The sequence below is a fragment of the Cornus florida genome, unplaced genomic scaffold, assembly GCF_030987335.1.
Source record: "Cornus florida cultivar Cherokee Brave unplaced genomic scaffold, ASM3098733v1 CherokeeBrave_3.0.0_Hap2_Chr09, whole genome shotgun sequence".
Lineage (NCBI taxonomy): Eukaryota > Viridiplantae > Streptophyta > Magnoliopsida > Cornales > Cornaceae > Cornus > Cornus florida.
In genome coordinates, this window is record NW_026775579.1 from 50,437,991 (window position 1) to 50,457,835 (window position 19,845).

The following is a 19,845-nucleotide window of genomic DNA, read 5'->3' on the forward strand; positions in this document are numbered from 1 at the left end:
GAATAACTATCATGTATATGTACTCCGGAATGTGTTAGTCATGGTTTGGTTATCTTTGTAAAATGGTTTACCATTCTGCCTCTGTTTGATTGTTCTTGCTGGGTAATAGGGAAGGGTAGAATTATAAGTGATAATGACAGTGGTGCTTCCGTTGGCTTGTGATTAATTTCTTGGAGTGTTACCTAAGTATTCGTCTTTGTTGGACATGTATAGTTTTAGATATACATCAGCAAAAATAAATAAATTCTACTTATGAGAGTTACTTAAAAAAAAACATCAACAACTTTTTTATAATATATTTTCCAGATTTGGGCTTTCAAATCAATTACATCCTACTGCATGAAACATTCTATAATAATGCACAATTAAAATTTTGTAGTTTGCATACATTTATATAACATAAAACAAGAAAAAGGGAAGGGAAAAAATATTTAAATTGCTCTATGTGGCAACTCGAAGCGACACAAGGGGCACATGTGACTCCTTTTGAGCCACTCCAAAATGCAGACCGGATGGTATGAATGAGAACATGGCATGCGAGTCACTTCCGACCCAATAAACATATCATCTCTGCATATGACACACACTTTCCCTCTATCACTATTCTCTTCAAATTTGATTGTCTCCAATCCCTCGATAGATGATGTACTTGCAGGCACTAATCTATCATATCCCAAGTACTCTCTCATAGTCTGATCCATCAATGACAAGAGCAAGTTTCTTTCATATCTTTGGTCCAAGCGAGCTTTCTTTGGTGCAGTGTTCCTCACTCTCATTGCTATTTCTTTCCATATGCCATCAAATTCCATACCAGGCCACACCCTTACGATCCAGGAAACAAATTTGTGAAGTTCGAGCACACGTTTTTCCATCTCCTTTGCGCGGTCCATTGCTTGGATCTCCTGACTAGGCAAAATCACTATTTTCTCAATATTGATGTTCAAAACTAGTATTTTTCGGCCACAGTTTGAGAATTTAGTGACCGTCCAACGAGCATCATCCATGACTGTACTGACAAGATCGTCGAGCTTGTCAAGCTCATGCACTGTTTCGCGGTCATAATATGGTCTGTATTGAAATCCCTCTAATGGGAATGGTACGTTCATTTCAGAAATAATTTCGGATATCATATCGGAGGTTAGGGTTTCGCTTGGAAATTGCTTTGAGATTTGTGCGATGAGGTCTCGTCTGGTGTTAGTTTTGAAGGATCCATCCGAAGAGATATATGTTTTTTCCACTTTAAAATCTAGAGACAGTTGAATAGAAGGCAGTGATTGATCATTCCTTCCGCTAATAAGACCGAGACTCTTAACCAGCAACTTTGTTGCATCCATTAGGGGATAACTAAGAGAGACAGGTCGTGTGTGATAATACTAGTTACTACTTAGTGGATCGAGAGAGAGAGAGAGGGTGATGACAGTAGCTAATTATAGAAGAAAGACTGATATTTAGTTCGTAGGTCATAGATCATATATATATATATATAGAAGGAACAGTATTTGAGTAGGAATAGGATAAAAGTGGATTTCGATTTGGATTTGGAAGCACTTGGGTACTAAACAGCATGCGAGTACTAAAGGCTTATGAAAGAATCCTAACTCTTTTAGGAGTGCGACTCTGATTTGGAAAGTTATAAAAAAATAAAAAAATAATTCTCAAATGGAAATCGAAGAAAATCCACCGACTTGACGAGTCCGTCGTCAACCGAATCGCCGCCGGTGAGGTCATCCAGCGGCCCGTCTCCGCCGTCAAAGAGCTCGTCGAGAACAGCCTCGATGCCCACTCCACCTCCATCAACGTCACCGTCAAGGACGGTGGCCTCAAACTCATCCAAGTCTCCGACGACGGCCACGGAATGCGAGTAACCCCTTACTGTCTCATCTTCTCCCAATTCACTACACTAGATACATATATACATATAGAGAGATTGATTCTGGAATTTATTGTCGTAGTGATTATTGTTGTTGGTTTTGATTAGTATGAGGATTAACGGATACTCTGCGAGAGGCATACGACTTCCAAGTTGTCTACATTTGAAGATTTACAGTCGATTAAGTCGATGGGGTTCAGAGGAGAGGCGTTGGCCAGCATGACCTATGTTGGTCATGTTACCGTCACTACCATTACCAAAGGCCAATTGCATGGTTATAGGTATGAATTGTGGGCCCCGCCTGTTCGATTAAAGATTCACATAAAGCTGTTTTTACTCTTATAACTTTGGTTGTGACATACAAATATAACTGTGGATGAAGGTTACATATATTACGTACAAGTTACAATTCTCCCAAGAAAGGGGAAAAAGAAATATTGGATGTGACTTTGTGTATCTATATTTTTAGGGATCTGTTGTGTCATTTATCTTGCATTTGGCTTCAATTCTGTTTTATGGAAATTGTAATTTTTCTTTCTTTCTTTTTGTTGTTTGTGTGCTTTTTGTTTTAGGCCTTTCTTTGCATATGATTTTGCCACATGCATTGTCTCTGGCATGCATATTTATATATTTCTGAAAGTGGAAATGTGTTGTTCAGGGTATCATACAGAGATGGTGTGATGGAGCATGAACCAAAAGCATGTGCTGCTGTAAAGGGAACTCAGATAATGGTATGGACTGGATCTTTTGCCTTTCTCAACAAATATGAGAAAATCATTGCATTAGAATAATTGTGGATGGGTTAGGAAAATGTGAAAAACAATTGTAGGGGATTAAGTACTGAAGTTTGAGACTGAGAAAACCGACGACGCCCAATAAATTTAACAATAAGGAAAGAGAAAAACAAAGCTGCGGAGAAAGGAAACTAATATGTTATGATTGTAGAATTATTTGGAGTAGTTCATGACTTCCCCCAAAAATATGAGAATTATAAATATTTTTGGGAAATTCATTGGTCATTGTGTTATTTGAATTGTAGGATACACTGTAAGTTTTATGAGACAAGTATAATTTACAAAAAATTTTTGCTCTAATCTATTTGTCTTGGATGTTGTCGTTTTTTTATCAGATTGAGAATTTGTTTTATAACATGACTGCTCGGAGAAAAATACTTCAGAACTCTGCTGATGATTATCCTAAAATTGTAGATATCCTTAGCAGGTTTGCCATTCATCACATAAATGCTAGCTTCTCCTGTAGAAAGGTTTGTCTTTCACCATTCGTGCTCATCTTTATCATGTTGTAAACTTTTCTTTCTCTCCTAACTTCTTTAACCTGATGAGAAATATTTCTTCATATTACTCTTCCATTGTATGCAGCATGGAGCTGCTAGAGCAGATGTTCACTCAGTCGCCACGTCCTCAAGGCTTGGTGCGATCGGATCTGTTTATGGGGTGTCAGTTGCTCGCAATGTAATGAAAATAGAAGTTTGTGATGATGATCCATCTACTTCAGTATTTGAAATGGATGGTTTCATCTCCAATTCTAATTATGCTGCGAAGAAGATAACAATGGTACTTTTTATCAATGGTATGTATCAGCAATATTATACTGGGATAATATTTTTAATTTTGTGGTCTGTTAGGGTTCTATTTCATATATGTTTTTTCCCCCTAAATGGAATTGTATTAAAAAGAAAACAAAAAAGTACTGGAGGAGAAGTGAGGGCATACCCTCACATTACAAAACTCCATTTCCAGTAAACACAGAACAAGAAAATAAGAGAAGACATCAAAATAAAAGCATTACATCCCATGCCAATCAGAAATCAAAATTCCTTCAATATAAAAAACATCCCAAATTACCTTTGTTGCCACAGCTGAAACAAAAGAGATTGATCTCTGATGAAGTGCCAAGTTCCTAGCCTTCCAATTGCCCCAAACTGCACTAGTGAACACCATTCTAAAAATACGATTCTTCTGAGATTTATCTTTGAAAAGCATTGACTCTCCACTGAATCAACTGACCAAAGGTGGAGCTGCAGGGATAGACCCTCCAATACAAGCCATGATACACTGTCATACTTGGGCAAAAATGCATTGCCAAAAAAATGATCTGCTGAGTCACTATTCTTAAAACAGTTATGACAAATGGGCACAACTTAAAGACCTCTCCTCTGCAAGTTTACCAAGAAGTGAGTTTATCAAGAACAGCAAGAGCAGTGGTAACAGCTGCTCCAGGTCTACCTTTATTCCATACCAAAGAGGCCCATGTAACTTTAGATTAACAAATTCTAATTCGGTCCCAAACAGACCTGAAAGCACATCTACCTTATCTCCACTGAATTGGATCCTCACCTTGAGCAATATGAACAGCAGAGATAGGATTCAAAGAGAATCAGGGACTGCCATTATTTGGTCTGATCCAAGAGTTGCATGAATAACAGAGGAGAGTAGGGAATCTTTCCTCAGCCCCAACACAGTCAACACCTTATATCCAAAAGAGCTAGAGAGAGAGTCATTACTAAACCATGGGCCATTTTATATGCTGAAACTGTTAACATTTCCCACTCTAAATTCAATATGTTGCAACAGCTGATGAAAATAAAAGTTTGTGATGATGATCCATCTGCTTCAGTATTTGAAATGGATGGTTTAATTTCCAATTCTAATTACGTTGAAATTAAGATAACAACAGTACTTTTTATCTATGATATTATTAGCAATATAATATTGGGATAAGATTTTTAATTTTGTGGACTGTTATGGATCTTAGGGTTATATGTCATATATGTAGGGTACCTGGGTTTACATGCATGTCCAAGGTCTTTTGTTCTTCTTGGCATCTGTTATTTTGGTACAAATATTTGTCAATGAATAAATTGGTCTTTTTCATATGAATCCCTGAATCCCATTTGTTCGCCTTACCACTCGGCCATGCCGCCAAAACTATAGAAAACACCAAAGATTCAACTCCTAAGAAATCATTAAAAATGGTTTAAAAATGTTTATAATTGAAAGTATGCTCTATCATGTGAATATGGTAGTTATTGGTGACTACTGAACACAAATGTTTATCTTCAACTATTTTCTTTTATTGCTGGCTGGTAGGACCTATAATTGCTTTTATACTTGTAACTACAGGTGATGTTTATCGAGGAAAAGGGTTGCATGATTTCTATTTTGAATATAAAGTGGCTTGCTAATCTTCCAGGATGGATTGTTGCTATATTACTTCTGGTGAAAGATTAATAATCTAAAATAATATTCATTCTGGAAGGCTTTCTCAGTCAATTCTGATGTTATTGTTTGCATTTGGCAATAAGTGATAATTAAATTGGTTCTCCTCACTTGCTGTTCTAGCCAGTTTACAAGCAACCTTTTGAAATATGAGAATTTCTTAGATAAAGTATAGTTGTGTCTTCGACTGGAGCAACTTTCTCATCATCAAGTTTGAGCTTTTGGGTCCTAATTACTTTCATTAGTGGAGATAACAATCCTTCTGTCTCTTGTGCCATCATCTACTGCAGTACCGTCCGGTCTCACTTCTGCCGTTAATTCCGCACTTTTTTCCCTGGGTGGGACTAAATGGATATCATAATCACCAAGATTCTTCTCCCTGAAATTACCTTGCAATCCTGGATTAATCTTGTGTATTCTGAAATAAGTATATATGTAAAACAATTAACGTTGTACTTACAACCTTGGTTGGAAAATGTTTTTTTTTTTTTTTTTTTTTGGGGGGGGGGGGGGGGAGTTGATGGATTGGAAAGGAGCCATGCTTTGTTGGCTATGTTCTCTAATCAGCTCCAGATGTAAATAGGCGAATTGGCATGCTGGGTTTTTGTTTGAGGGTTTTGGCAGTGGGTCATATAAACCCCAAAAGCTATGTTCTGAATGGGAAGTGTTGGGGTTTGGCCTTCTCTCAATTTCCATGATAACAAAACATGGGGAGAAGCAAATGTGAGATGAAGCATGGAGAAATGGATTTTTATTTTTGTAACTATGTTTCTTTTGAATTCTTATTATATTGGTTTCTATTGGCCCTTAATATTTTTTGGGTTCAGCAGCCTCAAATTTTACGACAGTATATAAGAGAAGCAACTGGGAGAGAAAGCATGGAGAAATGATTTTTTGTGATACCATGCCTCCTTTCTTTTCTTACTTTTTTTGGTTTCTATTGACCTTTTTTTTTATTTATTTACTTTTTTGGTGACATCAGCTAGCACAAAAAATTTAACTTCTCTCAAAAGATAAGTTACACAAAAGCACTAAGCATGCACCCTTAGTATAATAATTGTTGTTATTATTTTTAATTTTCTTCTTCAACTACAATAGGAAACTGTTAGCAGATCTGATAGCTACAATTTATGGAATGACTTACCGTATTAGCAGAGATTTGATTATGCTATAGAATATGATGTGATTTGATTTAGTTTCATTTCTTGTAATATGAGCATGTGCACTTTATATCTATAAATACTAGAGCCACGAATGAGTGATTTATCTCATTCAATCCTTTTACATATTTCTCTTTTCTTTCTTCTATATTATATTTCTACTTGGTATCAGAGCCAACACCTTTCCACACCTTTCAACAGCCTTGTTACTTGTGCAACAGCGTCCTTAGGCTGTTTGTGACATCGTGTGACGTTGCCTACACATGTCTTTTCTGTGTTGCTGTTCTGTGATCGAAAACATGTATTTTTAAGTTTTACAATTTCTTTTTTACTCTTCTAGGGTTGGATAAATTGGGATAGTTGGTCTTTAACACCTAGAAGGGCTTGGGTAAAAAAAAATTTAGTCCACAAAGAGGTTCCGGATATTAAGGAGGTTGTTTGGCTATATGTAAGCGGGCAATGCTCCTTAAAAAAAGTATGTACTTGGTTTCAGAGCCGGGGTGGTCCGACTGCAATGAGGGCATGGCAAGTTCGGCACCACCCATTCGGGAATGGTCTAAGGTGACATCGCTCATCCGGGAGGTGTCGGGTAGGCAGGGTGGTCCGACTTCAATGAGGGAGTTGCGAGTTTGGCACCACCTGACAACGCTCATCTGGGAGGTGTCGGGTAGGTAGGGTGGTTCGACTTCAATGAGGATGTTGCAACTTCGGCACCACCCATTCAGAAATGGTCTGAGGAGACATAGTTATTTCTTTTTTATGGTCTGAGGAGACATTGTTGATTCTTTCATTTACATTGTTTAAACATATGTATAAAGGGGAATGGTCTGAGGAGACATTGTTAATTCTTCCATCTACATGTTTTAAACATGCGAAGGGAAATGGTCTGAGGAGACATTAATTGGTTGTTTACGGTTTGAGGAGACATGATTGGTTGTTTATTGTCTGAGGAGACATTGTTAATTGTTTATGGTCTGAGGAGACATTTTTGATTTGTTGATCAGCACTTCATTTGAGAGAAAATCATCGCTAGTCAAATTTGCACTCTTCAACTTGTAGATTTTGAAGAAGGGTGCTGACAAGACCGTGTTTGAAGATGCATTGTCCAAGTTGGGCGTCTCAAATATTCATGCACCAACTTGAGGGGAGTGTTAGCAGATCTAATAGCCACAATTTATGGAATGACTTACCGTATTAGCAGATATTTGATTATGCTATAGAATATGATGTGATTTGGTTTAGTTTCATTTCTTGTAATATGAGCATGTGCACTTTATATCTATAAATACTAGAGCCATGAATGAGTGATTTATCTCATTCAAACCTTTTACATATTTCTCTTCTCTTTCTTCTATATTATATTTCTATTGAAACAAAATTTCATTACTGAAAAGGAATACCATAGAGGACATGGTTTATTTGGAGACGTAGAAATGCAAAACCAAATAGAGAAAACAAACCATTAAGGGGGATTGAACGAACATTTTACTCTTCAAATCTGCTCATTTTTTAGTAGATCTATAAACCCTGTATTTGAAATACATCAGTCGTTGGGAATATCAATTATGTCATACTTGTGATAAGTGATATAAAAAAGTGTGGGGTATAGTCTTATTCCAGCTACTAAGAATTTGACATATCCTTCAACATGAATATTTGTTCAATCTCCATTATTGGCTTTTCTATCGCTGGTCAATAAAGTCAGAACCACAGCCTTTACAGCTTGGCTTTTACGTAAGGCATAATGAAGCTGTAAAACCACCTTCGCCTAGTTGATTATTGACCAGTGTGAAGCACCATGAGATCCCCTTGAACTGATCTATATGCAAAATCTCTTCATATGCCATGTACTTTGTAGAAGATATCCCATTATATTGTCTGTTGTCACTTAAATTCCATCATTACTTGTTGATAGTGATTGTGTCTTCTCTTGGTTATGCAATTTTATTATATTTTTTTATGCTTCTTTTTCTGGTTTGATGTTATAGTGATTCTAGTTCTGCTTATATTAGTTTTCCTTACAAGCTTCATCACAACACAGAAATCTAAAATTTGCAAATAGTTTTGCAAATATTATTGTCTAGGAAACAAGCTCAGGAAGTTGTTATCTCTCTCTGTGTGTTTTTTCTCTCTCTTTCAATTTATGGCATGATTTTGACTAATAAACACCTGAATTCCTATTTGTTTAATTATTGTTGATATTTGCACAAATTTATTTTAGTTAATCCATTATCATAGTTCCTGTTTTATGGATTCATTCGATTTCTTTATTTTCTTTTCCAGATAGATTAGTTGAGTGCAGTCCTTAAAAAGGGCTCTTGAAATTGTTTATGCTGCAACCTTTCCTAAAGCATCAAAACCCTTCATATATATGTCAATCTTATTGCCACCTGAGCATGTTGATGTGAATGTACACCCTACAAAGAAAGAGGTATGAGTTTTTCCTGTGGTTAACTCTTAAAAACTAATAATTATTTCTGGCTAATAATAGGGGTTGTCTATTGATGAATGTTTTTTCTTCCAGATTGTCTTACTGCTTGCTTTATATCTTGAACCATATATATATATATGGATATATATGTTGTTTACATGAAACCTAATAATCTTAGATTCTTCATCTAATGTAACAACATCAATTTTCTGGCCCTAGACATGGGTATTTGCTTGGAAGACTTTGTAAAACCAAGAGCCTTTTGATTTGATCGATATGCACAATTTGGTTTGTGTATTAAGTAATATGAACTGCGTAATATGTTAGTAAGTATCAAATATTCTATGATCCACTATCCCGTTCTTTTATCGTATGTTTTGTTTTGTTTTTTTTTTTTTTTAATACTTTTAACTTATCTAGTATTTTGTTTATAGAATTACAGTATATGTACACGAGTAGGATAATTGCAAACAAACACTAAACATACACTTTGTGAAAACACTTGGAAAATATTATGCGTTAGTGTTGCAAGTGGAATACTTTGTTCAGACACATAGAAAGGGAAATGAGGAAGACTGATGATTAGCCAAGAAATACTGAAGCAAAAACTTTTTAATTGCTACCCTTGCTCATTCATAATTAGAAAGAGAGTGGAGAGGACGTGTCACATTAAAGATGGATGAATGAAGTGGAGTACACCAATTAAATTGAAAGGATGTCAAATATATATATATTTCAACAAGACTTGATGGAGAACGAGATGTGACCGTATGCATGAGCTACCCATGTCTGCTTGGAGAACGAGATGTGACCCGTATGCATGAGCTACCCGTATACAAGAATAGGTAATTAGATATACCTTAGCAATGTTTGAATTTTAGGGTATTTTTGGTATTTTGATGTTTTAGGGTTTATTCATATTGTGCCTAGATAAAGGGCTGTATATAATAGACAATTCAGCTTTGATTATTTGAATACTATCGTGGTTTTTGAATTCTCTCTATCTTCTTTTTTCTTTATCATTTCAACCATTCAATCGACCCTACCTAGCTTTCAATCTGTTTTCTCACCTCCATCATTTCCCCTCATCTCATGATTCTCATCTTCTTTCTCAGCCCATTCTTTTTTCTAATCTAAATCAACTTGGTAAGGTTTTAGAATATCAAAGTATCTATTTTTACATGTATATGTGTATTTTTTGATAAGTTAAACAAAATGCCATGTGCCGACCTTGTGGGCGGGTGTGCGGGGGCGGGTGCAAGGCACTGGCAGGCTACAGGTGCGATCCCACATCGCCTGGGTAAGGTGAAGGTGAAGTGCTTATGTGCTAGTGTTATCGCCAAATGGTATGAAGTCTTTTGGGATAAAACCTAAGAGAAAAATTGTGTAGGTTGGGGCCCATAGCGGACAACATCATACCATGTGATGTAGTGGGCTGTTACAAATGATCTCAAAGCTGGAGCCCAGTCGGAAGTGTGGCAAATGAGGATGTTGGGCCCCTTTGGGGGGAGATTGTGGCGATTTTGTGGGCAGGTGTGCATGGGCGAGTGTGAGGCATTGGTAAGCTATGGTTGCACAATTCCACATCGCCTGGGTAAAGTGAAGGTGAAGTGCTTATATGTGCTACTGCTGTCTTCAAATGTTATGAGACATATTGGGGTAAAACCCAAGAGAAAAACTGTGTGGGCTCAGGTCGAAAGCGGATAATATCATACCATGTGGTGGAGTGGGCTGTTACAAATGGTATCAGAGCTGGAGCCCAGCCGGAATTATGGCCAACATCCCCTGGGGGGGGGGGGGGGGGTGATTTGGCGACCTTGTGGATGGGTGTGAGGCATTGGTAGGCTACCATCGCCTGGTTAAGGTGAAGGTAAAGTGCTTATATGTACTAGTGTCATCTCCAAATGGTACGAGGCCTTTTGGGGTAAAACTCAAGAACAAAACCGTGCAGTCTCAGGCCCAAAGTGGACAATATCATCCATGTGGTGGACTGAGCTATGACATGCCCTCCCGAGTTTGTAATGTTATAAGTTTGGCCCGTGGTTTCTAATATTATTAGTTTGTCTATAAACCAAAAATATCAAATTCAATCATGTGGTGGAGTGGGCTGATAAATGCGTATTATTTCTGTAATTATATTTATACCTTTGTCCTTGGATCTCATACATAGAATTACAATGCTTTTTTCTTCTTTTGTTAATGTGATTTAGGGATTTTACATAACTCTTCTCTATTTTTGTACATTATTTTCTATCTTTGTAAATTATGCTAATATGTTTTTCTTTGTTTGTTATGTAAATATAACTCTATAACTCTCATGAAAGGATATGTGGTCATAATTAAACCAATGTGCTGAATATTTAATTACCACACCATCCTTTTATTACATATTCAATCACTCTGTTATTTATTTTATTTATTTATTAATTTTCTTTTTACCAAGTACACTGCCGACCCCTCCTGCAATGAAATCCTGGCTCCGTCTCTGTGGGTCACATCTCGTTCTTCATCAAGACTAGTAATGCCTAGGGTGTAAAATTTTAAGGAATTTGGAAGATGTTCATAAGTTGTCTTATCAAAAAGGGAACATGTTAATAAGATTGGTGTAAATGAAATGTGGGTGTTGAGATGGACGTGTAGCAAGACAACAAATGTTTCGGATACATTCACAAAAAGTTAGAAGTAGAACGAATTGATGGTGAAGTGAAAGCAAATTGGCCTAGAATCAAGATGGTTTTGCCATGCATTATTGCAACCAATGAGGGCACTATGAAGCAAGAGTGAAATGTCCCTCCCATAAATGTGTTTCTAGGATAAGGACATGGTGGTTCAGAGCAACTGAAACGTTGGAGCTGGATAGAGTGGAATGCTGAAGCCTAAGAATGTTTGGAAGAAGACTTTAGTTCTAAGTGGAACAGGACCAATTATCTATAACTTGAGCCTAGTTCGAGTTTGTTGTGGGCTTGGACTAATATTTATATACTTGGTTTGGGCTTGGGCTGAGGCTACAAAGGCTTGACTGACGTGCTTGAAGCTTATTATTTTAAATTATCTGTGTGAACATGTGAAGGTTTTATGCATGTAAAATAAGAATAATTTTATTGCTTATGCATTTGTGTAGACAATGTGTTACCGAGGGGTACTACTTGGTAGAGGTCGCCTAGATTGCTTAACTTCATCGAGTATACCTTGAAATGAAAAACCAACAAACTGTATTTGAAAAAAGAACCAGTAATATTCTCTGCTGTTCTTTTTATTATTGATTGTTTTGTACTGGAATTGTTTATCTATTTAAGTTCGTGTGTGAATTAGAACATTGTATGCGGATATGCAGGTAAGTCTTTTGAATCAGGAAGTTATTATTGAAAAGATACAGTCTGCCGTTGAATCAAAATTGAGAAACTCCAATGATGCAAGGACATTTCAGGAACAGGTATATTGCAAACTTGGTGTATGAGCTCAAGTAGATACTTTTCAGCATTTGATAAGAAAATTTTTGGTTCTGTAAACTCAATAAATAGTTTGATTACTGCCCCTTGTATTACCTTAATGAGCTTTATGTAGGAGGGTATAATAACTGAAAGAGGGCACATGTCATTCATGTTTCCTTCCATAGGACATGCTAGATTTTCTGGTGTTCCAAGTTTCGGTTGCTACGTTCTATATCTTCTTTTTGTACCTAAATGTTCCATAATCTAGTTTACAATGATCTTATTACAAAATGCTGTATGATGGTGCAAAACCACCAAAATTACCTACGCTGTAAATTACTGAAAACTAGATTTATTCCTACCAACCAATATGACCCCTCATATGTCGCTCGATAGGCTAACATTACATAACTTCACTTGATCATGGAATGCAGATAGCAAGTCATTATTTGAACCCAACATTGCAAAGTAACCTAATACCATCTCAATAGACAGGCTAAGCTTTGAAGTTTTATATCTAAATAGTAGCAATGTAATTGCAAACATGGGACACTTATAACGTAGATAAGGTGTGGAAACAGTAGTTTTTGTTTTTGTTTTTAAATGGAAAACAGTTGCAACTTCTTCTTACCTGCATTATCTGTTGAGTTCCTCTCTCTCTTTCTCTACATCTGTCTATCTATCTTTATCCTTCTCTAAATTAAGAATTCGTACTTCCTGTGCTGGTGCTGTTTCTGCTTTGCTCTGCATTTTGGACAAATACGTACTTCCAAAATGTTTCACTTATTTTGGACATCTTTGGTTTCATGTATGAGGCAGAGCCTTGATCCCTCTCCATCCAGTCTTGTGCCTACAACCATTAGTCCACCTTCTGGTATGCAGAATTTTTTCTATTTTATTTCTGTTGGCTGGACTCAACTCTTGGCATGTCTAATAAGTATATTTGTTTGTTCCATATTGTTGCCTCGTCCTTTACAGGTTCAAAATTGCAAAAGGTTCCAGTGAATAAGATGGTACGGACTGATTCACTGGATCCTGCTGGAAGGTTGCATGCCTACTTGCAAGCTAAGGCTCCTGGTCAACTTGAAAGAAACTGTAGCTTGACCTCTGTGCGGTACGTTCTATATGTTCATCCATATAACTTCAATTACTCAGACAGACACTTCTATACGCTGTTACAGATGAATGTGAAAATTGCATAAGCATTGATAGCAAACCATGTGGAGCAAAATGAGTCACTGTTTAGTCAGTATTTCTCTATGTGGAATATATATAAGGATAGTTATTATTTTTACTTGTTATTATGTTTATTTCGGGATTAGACCTACTCAAATCAAGGTATCAACAAAGGAATGCACAAATCCAGTTTAACACAGATGACAGCCGTGACACCCAAGGTCCACTAGCTCCATGATCCTCCGCGACTCCATGATCCATGATCATTATGGTTCTTTGACCCTTAATTGTTTTACTTCTGACATTATGTTTTCATGATTGAAACCTCCTTCAGTGATGTTGTCGTGATCATTAATTCGATTGCACACAAATACCAGAAATATACACCAGATAGTGCAGGCTTGAGACTGGTTGATCATAATAGAGTGACATTATACAGAGATATAATGAGCAAAACCCATGATATCATAATGATATATTCCTCTTTGTTATAGCAGAAGATGAAGGAGATAATGTTTTATTATCTAATCAAGTTATTTCTTAAAATTCTCTGCAATTGAGTTTTAGAAGTTGAGTAATTGGAAGATGTAGCCAGCTTCCAAAAAGTTCTATCAAGTTTTTGGGTGGATATCTGGAGGATCGTTTGGTTGGTTATAGACTGAAGGTTCATTCTTCTTTAGTCTTCTTTTTCTTTTTCTTTTCCCCCTACCTAAAATAGAGATTATATAGCGTTCCTTCCATGTTCATAAATTCTGACACACTCCCGATCCTTCTAAATTTACATGTACTTGGTGAACCTTTATTTATTTTTGACCAGCTTTATTAGAGACTTTGCCTCCTAGGAGATATGATTAGTCTTGTCCATTGTCATCCGGCCAATTCGTTTTCTATCACATATATCTGGCGTTGGTTTATTTTGGAATTTATTTCTCCTTGAGAAATGTTCTCAGAGACTGGTTTTAGAGGGCACTTTGCTGTAGTGCAAAACGACCTTGCTTCCACTGGGGCAACTGTAAAAAGAGAAGAATTTATGGATTTGTGGTGATAATTCTTACGCTTTTCTTGTTGCCACAAGAATTAGTGATGCATTTTGAAGAAGTCTCTCTTAGTGCGTGGAAGGGTATATGCCTTGTTAGCCTTCATGCTTTGATGTTGGGCTGTCTTTTTGCAATCTGTTTCTTCCTTTTTTTAACTTTCCACTTCTATAATTTCTTCAGAATATAAGATCAAATTTCCTAATAGTATTTTTCCAGTCACAAGTAAGTTTTTACTGTATGTATACTTATATCAAAGAACTTGAGTGCAGGTCTTCTGTCAGACAGAGGAGGAACCTAAAGGAAACTGCAGATCTTACTAGTGTTCAGGAGCTTATTGATGATATTGATTGTAATTGTCATTCTGGTAGGTGTTAACCAAACTCATCTCTGTTGACAATGAAACAATATCGTAGATTTGAACAAATTTTAACTAGTGCATCCTACTAATATATAGCTTTACAGGTCTGCTGGACATTGTAAGACACTGCACATATATTGGGATGGCGGATGATGTTTTTGCGCTGTTTCAGTATAATACTGACCTATATCTTGTAAACGTAGTGAACTTGAGGTAATTATACTGTTTTACATGTTTCCTGAAATAATGTGGAATCAAATATAGAACAGCCAAGTATGAGGAAAATTTTCTGGCCAAAATTCACATTCATTATATTTGTTTCCAAAACCTTTTTAACTGATGAAGTTAAAAGATGCATTCAATTTTACTTTCCACTGATGAAGTTGTGCACTCAATTCTATTTTCCGACACTATTTTGTGCCTACTGTTTGTGCTCTGTTCTTTAAATTTTTACTACTCAGTGACAACGAGTAATTTTTCCAAGATAAATTTTTTCCCCCAGCTATCAGTGCAACAAAACAACAAATAGAAAAATAGATGTGCAATTACAATGCAGTAATCAAGATTCATATAGTATGTTACTTGTCAAAAAAAAGATTCAGATAGTGTTCACAAAAGAATTTCAGTAAAAAAAATAAAAAATACAGACACTAAGTTCATAGAATTGAAGAAATAAAATTAAAGAAGAAGAGAAAAATAGAATAACAAGAGAGAAAAAAGATGAGTGCACCAAGAATAAATTTTAAGAAGCGACAAAAAGAAGATTTGGGTTTTGGCTTACTCAAACCGAGAGCCAAGAGCTATATTTATATACAAGAATGGGGTTCAAAGAAAGGAAACCAAATCAAAGAAAAACTAAAAATTTGCCAAAATCTATGTGATCCCATGATTATGGGGATCTTATCTACGTGATCCTATGATAATAGGGATCTTACATAAAACACCTAAAAAAAGGCTGAAAACAACTAATAAAAAAAAAAAATAATAATAATACAAATATTTCAACACTTCCCCTTAAGCCGGAGTGAAGATATCAATCAAGCCCAGCTTGGTAATCGAGGAATGAAGCAATGATGGACAAACGGATTTGGTGAACACATCTGCTCACTGATTAGAGAACCGAACAAAGCACGGCTTGATAATTCCCGAACGAACCTTATCTCTGATAAAATGAATGTCCACCTCTATATGTTTAATCCTCTCATGAAGAACAGAATCTGAAGCAAGCATGATGGCTGACTTATTATCATAAAACAAGTCTGAGGACTGTTTTTCACTTAGCCCTAGTTCCTCCAAGAAAGATCGAAGCAAGAGAATCTCACAAGTACCCTGGGCTATGGCACAATACTCAGCCTTTGCTGAAGATCTCGAAACTACAGGTTGCTTCTTACTTTTCCAGGATATAAGATGATCTCCATAGAAAGTACAGAAGCCAGATGTGGAACGCCAGTCAGTTTTGGACCCAGCATAGATTGCATCACTGAAACAGGATAATCTAACCTACCTGCTAGAAGAATAGGATAATCCAAGTCCAGGACAGGACTTAAGATATCGAAGAATATGATACCACATCCATATGAGCTGTACGAGGAGCATGCATAAACTGACCCACAAAACTAACAACAAAAGCCAAATCAGGACGGGTGTTGGTAAGATAAATCAATCTTCCTACCAAGCGCTGATATTGCGAGGGATCAGAAAGGAGATCTTCAGACTCAATCGAGTTCTTCATATTAGGATCTATAGGAGTGGAAACAGGTTTACACCCAAGCATACCCGTGTCTCGAAGAAGATCCAAGACATACTTCCTTTGCGATAAAGAGATACCCTTCTTAGATCTAGTAACCTCAATTCCTAAGAAATATCTGAGCTGCCCAAGGTTTTTCACATCAAAAGCTTTAGCCAATTGAAGCTTTAGTTGAGCAATCCCAGGGATGTCATTGCCAGTAATGATGATATCATTAACATAGACAAGAAGAATGATACATAGACCAGTCGAGGAATGGTGGATAAAACATGTATGGTCAGAATGGCATCTAACAAACTCCATGGATAAAATTACATCACTGAAGCGGTTGAACCAAGATCTAGGAGATTGTTTTAACCTATACAAAGACTTCCGCAATCGACATACCTTTCCAGCATACTCCCCCTCAGCCCGAAAACTGGGTGGAGGATCCATATAAATAGTCTCAAGAAGATCACCATTAAGGAAAGCATTCTTCACATCAAGCTGATGAAGAGGCCAACTGTGAGAGGTAGCCAGGGAGATAAGCAAACGAACTGAGGTCAATTTAGCCACTGGAGCGAAGGTATCATTAATGTCTTTACCAGGAATTTGAGTAAACCCTTTGGCCACTAAACGGGCCTTATACCAATTAATAGAGCCATCAACCAAATATTTAATACTGAATATCCATTTGCAACTAACAGTCTTTTCACCAGGAGGGAGAGATACAAGCTCCTATGTTTCATTTTGCTGCAAATCATCCATTTCTACCATCATAGCAGACATCCAATTGGGATTCAGGAGAGCCTCAGAGACATTTCTGGGAATGGAAATGGAATCAAATTTGCCTAGAAAGGCTCAGTAAGACCCTGAAAGACCATCATAAGAGATATATTGCGAAATAGGATGATCAGTACTACAAGCAAATCCAAATCGAGCAGGGGGTTTGCGGTCCTGAGTGGGATACCGAGACTCAGGAACAGGGTCAGGGAAATGTAAAGGAAAGAGAGGAGATGTACCTGAACCTATATCTGAGGAGGATGAAGGCAGTGGAGGCGGAGCACGAGGGCGGCGAGAATAGACCTGAAAAGGGGTTGAGGAAATCACAAGGGAAGACTCTTCTTGAAAAATAGGAAAGAGGAAGAGCAAGAGAAGCCTCTTGGTTGGGAGTAAAAGTTTCTTGCAAGATAATGTTAGAACCATAAAAGGGGTATGCTTATGAAATGTGACATCAAGAGAGTGATACATGTGTTTGTGTACAGGATCATGACACCGGTAACCTTTTGACATTGAAGAGTATCCTACAAAGATACATTTAATGGCCTTGTCATCAAGTTTAGTATGAGAAGGGCTACGATTCTGAACAAAACATGTATATCCAAACACCCGAGGCATGATGGAAAAAAGAGTAATATCAGGCTGAAGCACTTGTAAAGGGGCCTTACCATTTAATACTCTACTAGGGGTGCGATTAATGAGAAAAGTAACTGTAAGAACCGCTATGTGCCAGTGTGACTTTGGCACTTTCATTCCACTTAAATGACATCGAACAACTGACATTAGTTGACGGTTTTTACGCTCTGCCACAACTGACAAGTAAGTTAATGAAGAATACCTTGTCGGTTAAGTTGAGACCGAAACTCATTGGAAACATATTCATGACCATTGTCAGACCTAATATTCCTAACAACAGTTTTATATTGAGTTTTGATCATTTGGAGGAATAGAGTGATCAAGGGAAAAACTTTAGATTTCTTTTAAAGTAAATATACCCATGTGCAGCGGGAATAATCATCAATGAATGTGACATAATATCGATTCCCCGAAAAAGCAATAATGGGTGAAGGACCCCACACATCAGAATGTATGAGATCAAACATACTAGGTGCACGATGCATATGAAATATAATTGGTTCTAGTATGTTTAGAAAGTTCACAAATCTCACATTGAAACTTATTATCCTTACAAGCCGTTATTAATGAAGGGAAAAACAGACATAAATACTAAAAGTTTACATGCCCAAGGCGAGCATGCCATAGATTTAAAGTCTGAAAAGAAAAATCATAAGATCTAGAAACTGGAAGAACAGAGGCTTGAAGGCTTGAAGCAAGTGGAGGAGGTGTCGGTGGAGGATCCCTAAAGCAGTAGAGGCCATCATGCTTATATTCCCTGCTAAAAATCCTCTTCGAGCACAAGTCCTGTAAAACACAATAATGAGGAAAGAAAATCACAGCACAATTTACTGATTTGGCAAGTTTGCTAACAGATAGAAGATTAAATGCAAAGTTAGGAATATGAAGAACAGATGGCAAAATAATATCAGGGGATAGATGAACATCTCTTTTACTACGAATAATGGTGGTTGACCCATCGACTAGACTAACAGCTTGATTAACAGGGGTAACAGGAGTAGAAAATAATGACAACTCACAAGTCATGTGATCATTGGCTCCGGAATTCAGAACCTAAATAGGTTCCCGCTTTAACATGAAAAGCAGAAGGAGTACCTGTAGCTATAGTAGCCATGGGAATAGAAGAGCCAACCCTGGTATATAAAGCTCCAAACTGCTCATGAAGCTGACCAATCTGGGACTGTAATTGATTGAAGTCCTGAAAAGATGGTCTGGGAGGAGTTGAAGTAGGAGGGACAACAATCTGTGGAATAGTATACCACCAGTAGTACCGGCTACTGCGGCCACGGCCAGAAGGATGATTGCGAGAAAATTTCTGCTTTAGCAACGATCCTTTACATGACCCTGTGGCTCCACAATGTTGACAAATAAATTTTCCCTCTGAAAGTCTAGAATTAGCAGCAACAGCCATCTGATCCACTTGAATCTCTGGTAAAGCTACTGGCTGAGAGATCTGACGTCTATGCTCCTCATGGTCAACAGTAGCGAAGGCATCATATAAATCAGGCATAGGAGAGGTGTTTATGATTTGAGTTCTAAAAGCATCATACTCAGATCGTAAACCCATCAAAAACTAGTAGGTATGTTGGCGGTCAAGTCTCTTGACCAAAAGAGTTGCAGCTTCTTTAGAGAAATCAGAGAGGTTTATACTGTGCTAATTCTTCCCACCTAGACTGGAGGTACCCAAAATATTTTGATACTGACAGATTGAGTGTCTCCTAAGATGCATGAGCAATCTCCTGATAGAGTTCAAAGATATGCGGGAATCGGCATACATGTTGTTACTTACCACAGATGAAAAACGGAAATGTGAAACATGAACATATTATAGATACGCTCCTCCATTGAGTTGAAGATCCAACCCAGAATGGTGCACCTGTCCATGTCCCATGCAGTATATTTAGTATTCGTCTTTTCTGGTTCCTTGACTAGACCCAACAGCCAACCAGTTTTCCCTTTCCCTCTTAACATAGAGTTGAAGAGAACGGGACCAAGATACAA

At 37.2% G+C, this 19,845-nt stretch overlaps 1 pseudogene; it reads left to right on the top strand.

The window, feature by feature from the left end:
* Window positions 1-1,633: 1,633 nt before the first annotated feature.
* Window positions 1,634-19,845, top strand: part of LOC132273890 (DNA mismatch repair protein MLH1-like) — a 38,625-nt pseudogene continuing 20,413 nt past the window's right edge.